Source organism: Magnolia sinica, chromosome 6 (genome assembly GCF_029962835.1).
Source record: "Magnolia sinica isolate HGM2019 chromosome 6, MsV1, whole genome shotgun sequence".
In the NCBI taxonomy this organism is placed as follows: Eukaryota; Viridiplantae; Streptophyta; class Magnoliopsida; order Magnoliales; family Magnoliaceae; genus Magnolia; species Magnolia sinica.
In genome coordinates, this window is record NC_080578.1 from 3,845,048 (window position 1) to 3,856,238 (window position 11,191).

Below are 11,191 nucleotides of genomic sequence, written 5' to 3' on the forward strand. Positions count from 1 at the left end.
TGTGTATGCGTGAGAACGAGTTCCTGTGTGATCATTTCACTATTTTACCATTCCTTATAAGACCTTCCTCTTGTTTAGAGGGATGGGAATCAAAGGTGGGTCCCACAACATGGATGGTCCATGTTGGTGCATAGACCATTTTGTATATTCAATACAGACCACTTATTTTTAGACCAATAATTAGATGGTAAGGATAATCTAATTGTGATTCTAGAGAGGTGGGCAGTAAATGCGGGCCCCACATGTTGTTGCTTAGATCTTTTTATACGTTCAATAGAGACCACTCATTTTTCAGACCAATATTTGAACGGTTATGATAATCTAATTGTGATTCTACCGAGGCGGGCAGGAAAGGGTGGGCCCCATGTGATGGATGGTCTAAGTTAATGGTTACATCTCTCTAGTATTTTTAATAATAGACTCTACTGGAGTTTTGTTAGCTTTTCATTCCTCATGACAATATCTGAAAGCCCATCACTGTCCAACTAACAATCAGACGGTGATGGTATATCCACTGATGGGGGGATTCATTAGTATATCATTCCTCGTAACAGTATTCCAGCTATTATGATCGGACGGTGATGGTATATCCACTGATGGAGGATTGATTAGTATATCATTCCTCGTAACAGTATTCCAGCTAATGATCGGACGGTGATGTGCAGTTTTCAACATCCCATCACCTGTTGGATAAAAATATCAAATGCGCAGTCGTCAATGTTCCATCACCAATTGTATAAAAATATGAAAACGATGAAAGTACCAAAAATGGTCTATTTTTTATGAAGCAGATTTCTCACCCAACCTTAGGTTGATTGGACCGCAAGCGGATTGGCGAATGTGCTGACGCCACCAAGTCTTGTGGGTGGCATCATGAGTTACGTGATATATCCCAACTATCCTTCCATTTGGCAAGGCAAAAAAATAATATAAATTAAAAAAATCAAGTAAACCAAGCTACAGAAAGAAACGGGGGATCCAACCTTACCATTGAAACCCTTTCGGGTCACTGAAGTTTTAGATCAATATGGTATTTCCTCTTCATCCAGGTTTGTGTGTACTCATGAACCGATTGAATGGAAAATAAATGTTATGGTGGCCCTTTGAATGTTTAATGGTGAAAATCATTATTCCTACTCATATTTGTGGTGTGGTTCATTCAAGCTTTGGATATGAATTATTTTTGGGGTCATGCTCTAAAATGATCTAGTAAAACGGATGAATGGTGTGGATATAATAAATGGAAGCAGATTTCCTGAGAAACCCTTTCGCAAGAAGTTCTTGCGCAAGATTCTGTGTGGGTCTTACTTAGATATTTGTGAGAAATCCAACCCCTCTAGCTGTTTTTGAAGCTCATTTTATGACGTGAGTTTGAAAATAAGGAGGATCCACATCGAGAGGAAACAGTGGAGATTTAGCGACTACCGTTGAAATATTTATATGGCTATAAATGTTTTTAACGATATAATTTTTTTTTTATTTTTTTACTTTATTTGAGTGAAAATGACCTTATAAACGGTTTAGATGGCATAGAAAATACGAGGTGGAGCATAGGAAGGTTTCAACGGTAGGAATCCCTTTCCCCACTGTTTCATCTCCTACGGCCTACTTGAGTTTTGGATCCTCCTCATTTTTGGTAGCATGTCTTAAAATGAAGTCAAAAAAAGGATGGACTTCTTTGATTTCTCACAAGCATCGCAATGAGCCCCACCTAGAATCCTTGAGCAGGAATTTCCTGCAAAAGAGTTTTGCAGGAAATCTGCATCCATTATAAATATATCATTTTTGGGCTATGTAACTTTGATCTACTTTGAATAGTTGGTACAACTGGAGGTTGAGGAGTGGCAGCGCCCACCCACACCAGCTAGGTTGGTGGTGTGTGGCACCTGCCAATTGGCTTCTGATTGGACCATGTACCAGGGTGGGCCACACCAAGCGTGATTGAAAGGGGTTCGATCGGGTATGTACTTTAAGTCGATTTCACACAGGCCAACTCAATTAAGCGTTGCCACATCAGAGTCGGGAGTGGTTTTGTGCCATTGATTTGGGGGGATTAGAGAGTATAAGAGGATATTCCCATTGATTTGGGGGATTAGAGAGTATAAGAGGATATTTCAAATCCATCAATCGCATGATAGCATTGCCAATTTCAAATCCTCACTTTTTTTTGTGAGTTTTGCCGTTCCTATATTTTGCCTGGATTTATATCCTCTTCCTTATCTTGTTTTTTTTTATTTATTTATTATTTTTTTTATTTAACACGCGCGCGCGCGCACACCGCCGCACATTTACGCTAGTGGGAGTTCACCACTTATATGTACTCAAACCCTTGACCAACTGTTGAAACTCCTAAGAGCCTACCACCGGACAAAGCGCAAGGACCTTATCTTGTTTATTTAGGACATGTTTGTATGTTTGGCACCTTAGAGTGTGAATCAACTTTAATCCAAAAGTACCTATGCATGGTATATTTATAGGGGTTTGAATTTAATTACTAAATCAACTTTAATATCTCTAATTAGTGAGATATGTAATTTTAGACACAACGGTTGTGATAAGCTCGTTGAAATATAATTCTAAGTCTTAGATGGACCATAAGCACAAGATCATGTCTGAGTAACTGACCAACGATTTTTAATTGTTGATTAGTATAGACAATGTTTGGACGGTGCTGATTTACATGACTAATGTTTGAACGGTGCTGGACAATGTGTGGACGGTGCTAATTTACATGACCAATGTTTGGACGATGCCGACCATCATTAGTTGGTCATATGCCCAATAGAATGATAATATAGTAACACACATATTGCACTTGCGACTATTGAAATGATTTTAGGTGTAATTCAATCTTTCACTGTAGATTGCAAACCCCTTTAAAGAGGGGATTTGAAACACTCAATTACTTTATGTTGCCGAAAAACCAGGAGGTTTGAAACCGCTTCAAATCCCCTCTAATTCATGGTGACAAACGATCCCTTAAGTAATTGGGTCGCTCCCAACATGTGTCACTAGGTATTACTAAAACTATATTAATAAAATGATATAAATATTCTAAACATTAGTCATGTAAATCAACAGTTAAGTAACATTGGTGAGTCAATCAGTTGTGATTCTAAGCTTAGAATTTCATCATTTTTCACTGAAGTACATATTTTTACTGTGTCAAACATCACATATGTATAATAATTAGAGATGTTAAAGTTGATTAAGCAATTAAATTAAAACACCTATAAATATACTGCATAATTTAAATATGTAAGCCTATATTTGGATTATAGTTTATTTCAAATCCAAGATGTCAAACGCGACAAAGAATTCCGAATCCACGGTATTCTGAATCCAGTGTGCCGGACGAGGCTGGCACCGCTGTTTTCGGCACATTTATAACTGAATATTGCAATAATTTATTCTGTAAAATCACCTTATGTGATTGGAGGGTGTGGTCTAATATCAGGTGATGGAAGAGCCTTCGACCTATGGGCCCCATATCTGATAGGATTGTACGACTGTGAGTTAATGTGCCTTGGAGGGCACGCCAGCTTTTTTTTATTGAATTGCTGGACTGTCCTGGTCTTATATAATGCATGTGATTGAATACTGACCCTGCCACTGCCAACATTCCTAATCTCTACGAGACCCACTGCAGTGTATGTGCTTTATCCAACCCATCTATTTATTTTGCCAGCTCATGAGCTCAAAAATAAGGCAAATCAAAATCTAAGGTGGACCACACCATAGGAAATAGTGGTGATTGAATGCCCATCATTAAAATCTTCTTAAGGTCTATTATAATGTTTATTTGCCATCTAAGATATTAATTAAGTCGCATTGATCAAGACAAGGGGATAACATAAGCATCAACTTGGTCAGAAACTTTGGTGGCCTCAAATTTTTTTTTAATAATGGCCATTTAATCATCACTATTTCTTGTAGTGTGGTTCACTTAAGATTTGAATCTGCTTTTTTCTCCAAAAAAAAGAGATGACAAAATGTGTACAAGGATAAAACACATACAACATGGTAGGACCTATGAAGCACTCACCAGGAGTGACTGGATGCTGGTACTGCCAATATGCAATTCGCGTTGGGTTTTTTATTAGATGCGGATTCCTGCAACCCCACCACAGGAAGTTTCTATGGTCAGCAACTGTGATTCCGTGAAAAATCCACCCTCTCTATCTATTTTCGGAGCTCATGTTAGGACATATGTCTAGCATTTATCAAGAGAAATTGGAGAAATGTGACCGATACGATTGTCTTATTTGTGTAGTTTTTCAAACATGAGCCATTCATGATAGAGCTGGCTAGTCGGACGGCCTTGATGGATCCATCTCGCTACCACATGTCCTGTAGACAGACGGCTCTAAACAGAATGACTCATCTGATGAAAAGTTCCAATCAAACCATTGCACATGTGCCTGCATGTGGATGGGCCGCATCCGGGCTTAGCAAACATCCACGAACGGAGGAAACTTGCATTAGTGAATAGTGCGTTTGGTTGCATCGAATGCACCAACTTACACTGATTAATCATGAAATATCATGATAGTCGGTGCAGCCAAACACGCCAAACTAAAATAAATTTTGGAGGTGAGAATAACGTTTCAAAAAAGAAAAAACGAGGGAATCTTTTAAACTTTCATGCCGTGGATGATACGTAAAGGATGACTAATAAGGGATTTGTGGAGTGGGGGCTCCAACTTGCCCACTTTGGTTTTTGTATGACTGACCTCACAGATTAGTTTCCAACTTATCCACTTACAAATAGATAAAATGGCCCACTTGGACTAAGTCCATTGATATGCATTGACCACTCATTATCTCCTCCTGGAAAATCATGGATTAAAGTTCCTTCAAATTCAATAAGTTTGAACGTTTGAAATTTGCACCCTAAAGGAGCCGAGGATTACGAAATAATGGATGTCTTTTTCCTATTTAAGTTTGTGGCATGTCACCATCATCTTGTTATACCAGCACCAATGCAGCGGATACTATCAAAGGAATATGCCAAGAAAAATATCATGCGCATCATTATCCCCGCAGCTAGGGGTGGCGCTAGGCTGGGTTTGGGCTGGCACCCAAGCCGGTTGCAGGCCTATTAAAGAAGACAGCCTTTAGCTCGGGGAAACGGATTGGACACTACCCCCACCAGGACCTAGCTAGAGGTGGATGGTCTTGTTAAGGGCTTTGTGGGGCCATTGTGATGTATATGTTTTATTCATGCCTTCCATCCATAGTGACTGATTATTTTAGGGCATGAACCTGAAGAGGTGGCAGATGTGGACCATAACCCAGGAAGTAATGGGGATTGAACTACTAACGTTGAAAACTTTCTAGAACCCATCATAATGTTTATTTGCCATTCAACATGTTCACAAGTTTAGACCCGAGTGATGGGAAAACAGAAATACCAGCTTGGTCCAAAACTTTTGTGGCCTTATGAAATTTTCAAAAGGAGGCTTTTAATCTCCATTGCTTGCTATAGTGTAGTCGTCTTATTTTTTCAATTATTATTTTTATTGGACACATGCACACCCACACCCAATCCTATGATTTTAATGTTGAAACAGGGTCTGTCTATCACTGAGCTATGGAATTGGACCTATGGTGTTGTCCTCTTGGCCTTCAATCTACTTCCTTTTTTGACTCATGCAATGAAATGGTCTATCAAAATGGGTGGATGCCATGGATAAAATATATACATCATAGCGTGCGCTACGGTGATGGGACCCTTCGTCTGTAGTTGGGTCCTAATGAGGTAGTAACCAAATCACTTCTAAGCTAAGACTAGAGATCGATGAAATTCCTATTATTCATGGTGAATTTTCTTAATCCATCGCTTAATTAGCTGGGCTACTAATATGAAAGAAATAAACATTTATAAAAGTGAAAACCAATGTCTATGTGAAGATGCAAATCTATATCGTACATGAGAGACTATAGTGCTCCTAGTTTCATTGGAACACTTGGTTTACTCCATTGATCCCGACCATTCATAAGGTTCAGCGTTCATTTCGTGGGGCTACCCTGCATATTTCACAATGATCTAGCAACTATGAGCCATTTGATCATTATGGTCTTTAATATGGACGTTCAAGATCATTTACATGAAAACAGGTCCAATCGACAATTGGAACCATCTATTTATTAGGGCCTATCATGGATTGCTTATGATTCTCTGGAATCATTTTTGTTAGGCAATTGTAACCATCCCATTCATCGCTTCATAAATGAAAGGTTTTAGAAAATAAGGTCAAATCAAGTATAAATTGGATTGCTTGATTAATATGATTTTTGTATGGATACGTACAAAATGTGCAATTGACTTAATAGATAGTTCACATGGGAATTTCAGTGGGCCCCACAGAAGTTTGGGTTACAGGAAACTCGCCTGGGAGAGATCCGTGTACTGTATTCCGAGGGTACGCGAACTACCTATGTCCGCTGCTGAGAAATTTCAGTAGGCAGTAGCTATGTGGGGCCCACCTCGATGTCCGCGTTACATCTACTCTGTTCATCAGTTTTCTGTAGATCATGTTAGGAGTAAAACCTAAAAATGAGGCAGACCCAAGATTCACGTTGGCCACACTACACGAAACACGGGATGAAAATCCCTTCCTTCGGGATTAAGGTAAAACAGGAATATCGTCCCGATCCAAAACTTCTGTGGTCCAAAAGAGGGCAATTGTGGGCGTTCAATCTTTGATGTTTTTGTGGTGTGGCTCATTTGAGCATTGGATCCGTCACAGTTTTTGGATCTCGTTTTAATATGATCTGGAGAAACAGATGGACGGAGTGGATTACACAGATATATCTGTAGGCCCCACAGAGCTTTGGGTTACAATAAACTGCTTGCAACGGTGATTACAGGAACTCGTCTGCGGTGACCGGTGAGAACGCTCTGCTGCATTCCGACGGGACGCGAATAGCCTGTGCTCGCAACCTGAGGTGGTAGCTACGTAGGGCCCATAAAAATATCCATGTAACATCCACTCCGTCCATTAATTTTAACAGCTCATATTAGGCCTAGAAACCAAAAAATGAGAAACATCCAAAACTCAGGTGATACACACCACAGGAAAAATGGGGATGGAAACGCTACCATTGAAACCTTCCCTGGGTTTACCGTGATGTTTATATGCCATCCAACACTTCCACCAGGATTAAGGTAAACCATGAATATCACCCCGGATAAAGAAACTGATGGACGGATTGGATTACACGGACATGGCCATAGGCCCCCAGAGCTTGGTGTTACAGGAACTCCCTGCAATAGATGTTACAAGAAACTTACGTACACTGTATTCCAGTACTATCAAGTGTACCGTATCATCTCCCTAAGACGACGTGGCATGGTTTGAACACAATGTTATGTATGGCCATTGACACACGCAAGGTAGTGCGCATGTATAGATGTCTCCATCGGCCATCGGGAGCGGACTGCCTGACCAGTGCCCGGGGTTGCGTGGGGCCCACAGAGATGTCTGTGATAAATCTCCTCCGTCCATCTGTTTTTCAAGACGACGATAGAAGATGATTCTAAAAACAAGGCAGATCTAAAACTCATACGGGCCATACCACACGAAACAGTGAGGATTGAACACGTTGGGGTGACGAAAGCTTTGCATCAGGATGATATTTGTGCTTTCAATTTATTTGAGTGGTAATAACCCTATGAACCGTTTGAATGGAATATAAACGTCATGATCAGATCCAGGACAGTTTCAACTGTAGGCATTTCTCTTCCAACTGTTTCGTTTTCTGTGGCCCACCTGAGTTTTGAATCCTCTAGATTTCTGGAATTCTACCCTATTTTGGTCTTTAAAAACAGATGGACGGAGTGGATTTCTCACAGACATCTCTGTGAACCTCACACAGCCCTGGCACAGGTATATCTCTGTGCCCGGGGTCACAAGCAACCCGCTCCCGTCTCCATCATGAGTGTAGTGGTTGACCGTAGCAGCGTCGTTGTCTGGGTTGTTTGTATCCCCATCACAGCGATATCCATGTCTACATCCACGTCATGCACAATGTTTGCAGGGCGCCCATTGTACCAACCCCACTGGGATCTAGATAGGGACCGACGGTCCTAACAGGGCTCTGTGGAGCTACCATGATGTATGTGTTTAATCCACGCCATCCATTCATTTGTACAGATCATTTTAGCGCAAGATCCCAAAAAGGAGAGGGATCGAAGGCCCAAGTGGACCACACTGCAGGAAGCAATGGTGACAATGATGCCCACCGTTGAAACCTTCCTACCACCCACCGCGATGTTTATTTTCTATCCAAACTATCCATAATGTTACATAGACCTCGATGAAGGGAATACATAAATATTAGCTTGATCCAAAACTCCCATCAGCCCTGAGAAGTTTTTTTGAATGGTAGGCGTTCAATCCCCACTACTTCTTATAGTGTGGTCCACCTGAGCCTTCAATCTACCTCCTTTTTGGGCTTATGCATTAAAATAATTTATCAAAATGGATGGACAGCGTGGATAAAACACATGCATCACGGTGGGCCCCACAGAAACCCTGTCTCTAGTTAGGTTCTGGTGGGGGTAGTACCCAATCGGCGTCCAAGTTTGCGCCTGTGAATCCTCGTCGATACTATATAAAAAAAGAAAAAATTAAAAGAGAAAAAACAAAAGGAAACGACTGCATAACAATAGTCAAGAAAATCCGCATAGGTGTTCAAACAAGAAACCAATTTTCCTAACATTCATTCAAATCAAATTGGCTTAGGGCCTGTTTGGATGCACTCCGGTGAAAGGGATTTTCACAGCTTTTTCAGTGGACTCTTATCTATTTATTTAGCCAATCTGGAGACGAGGGTTTGCCAAAATGCATCCGAATATGTAAATTGTGTGTAGCTCGAAATGTTGTTTAGGTGTCGCTCACCCTTTTGATGGTGTGTCCAGACAGGCCCTTAGGACCAGTTTTGTAAACGCTTGAAAATGATTTCACCTATCGAAACTGTCGATTAGGTCAAGACTTTTCTTCATATGCTGTCTTGATAAAATGATACTAATCAGATGATCCAAACCATGCAATCTATGGCATGAAAATGGATGGACGATATCATTTTCAGATTACAAGTGCACGAATGGATGTTTAGGAGCAGCCAGTTGCTGTGGTTTTTGCACAGAAACAATGAGAGAGGGTTGGAGGTAATGGACGGCTTGGATAGGTGATGTGAATGTGATTCCAAATCCAACTATACTTGGATAGGTGATGTGAATGTGATTCCAAATCCAACTATACGCATTGGAAGGTCATCAACTTAACCCACTAACTCATTTTCAAGAATTTACCAATAAGAGGTAAAATAGAAAATGCCATGTGAAGGTTGATATTACTTTAATGAAGGACAATTAACCACTTCCTCTAAAAGCTAGAACCGATTAACCACTTCCTCTAAAAGCTAGAACCGATTACAGCGAAATGATCTCTTTAACTCGCAGCCTAGACCCGCATCCCATGAGTTATGACCTCAGTTGAACCCCATCGTGGGTCCCACTTCACATGGATTCCAATTCACATGAGTGGAGCCCGCCTCACACGGGCCGCCCACTCCGAGTGTGCTCTTGCATTCCACAGGCAACCCCACTCGAGCCTGGTGTGAAAATGCCCCTACATTAGTCTTTCAATAAAATTGTTTTATCCTTTTAAAAAAAAAACATATATCACCCTCTCTTACTGATAACACATTTGTGTATTTTCTCAAATAACCCCTTTCATTTTTCTTATTATGTAAAAATATCAACCTACAACTAACACCCGTCAATTTGCCCTTGGGTTGGGAGAGGGTTATGTTTTAGAGTTTGTGTATAGAGAAGGTCAGGCTTAGGGTTGAGATGTGGGGCAATGTTGTCATTTTAAAAAATGGCTAAGGTTAGTTTTTAAATAATAATAATAATAATCAATCCCGACCAGTGTAGTTTTTGGTCTCTATCACACATGACTAAAGGTAATCCAATAGGCCTTTAGGTGGAACGCAGACATCCGCCCATGACCTCTACGGTCCAGAATCCTTCTACAGCTAGCTAGCATGCTACGCTACATGCAAAAATTGCCAGCTCTCTTCTAGCCGGATGAGGTTTGGTAAGTGATCCGAACACCAGCCAGCTAGCTGGTGTCAAGCTCTTTGGGCCCCCCATGTTTGTATGTGTTTTATCTATGCCATCCATCCATTTTTACAGCTCATTTTAGAGCATGAGTCCAAAAATGTGGCAGATCCAAAGCTCAAGTGGACCACACCACATGAAACAGTGGGGAGAATGATCTCCACCATCGAAACCTTCCTAGGGCCCACAGTTAGGTTTATCTGCCATCTAACCTGTTCATAAAGTCACATAGACCTGATTGAAGGGAAAATACAAATAGCAGCTGATCCAAAACTTGTGTGGCCCCCAAGACGTTTTCAACAGTTTGCATTTCATCTCCACCGTTTCCTCTGGCATGGTCCACTTGAGCTTTGGTTCTGCCTCATTTAGGTTCACGCCCTGAAATGAGCTGGCAAAATGGATGGACGGCATAGACAAAAGACAGACATCATGGTGGGGCCCACAGAGCACCAGCTAGCTGGTTGGTGTTGGGGTCACCAGCCAAACAGCATCACTTCTAGCCACCATCTTTGGAGTAATGATCTACATCACATTCAGTAGCTAATAGCTAGCTCTACCTTCTGTTTCTTTCCTTCGTATGGTCAATCAAAATCTCCAAACTAGGCCAATCAGTACAGTGTGAGGTATGCTAATCCCCCATGTGTGGATAGCCCAGCCCATCTACATGCCATCACACATTTCGACATATGGAGCATCCAGGCTGCAAATCAGGGGCCTAACATGCAGATTTCTTGCACTGAACCAGGTCAATGCACCCTCATCAGATGGTTGAGTGAGCCAAAAAATTGGACAGCTAAACAAACGTTTTAGCTCTTCATTTGATCAATATATCGTTGCCCAACCAACAAGTGGACTAACCTGATTTTTGGGTCAGTGAATCGGCACAGTAAGGCCCACCTAATGGACAGCTCAGATCTTGCACATGCACGCCATCATGCATGCCAGCATGTGGAACGGTTGGACTATAACCATGTATCGGATTAGCAAACCTCTAGAATGAATTCTACTTATCCTGCAGCAGACTGACTTCTGAGAAGGACTACATCAATCAAAGGATAA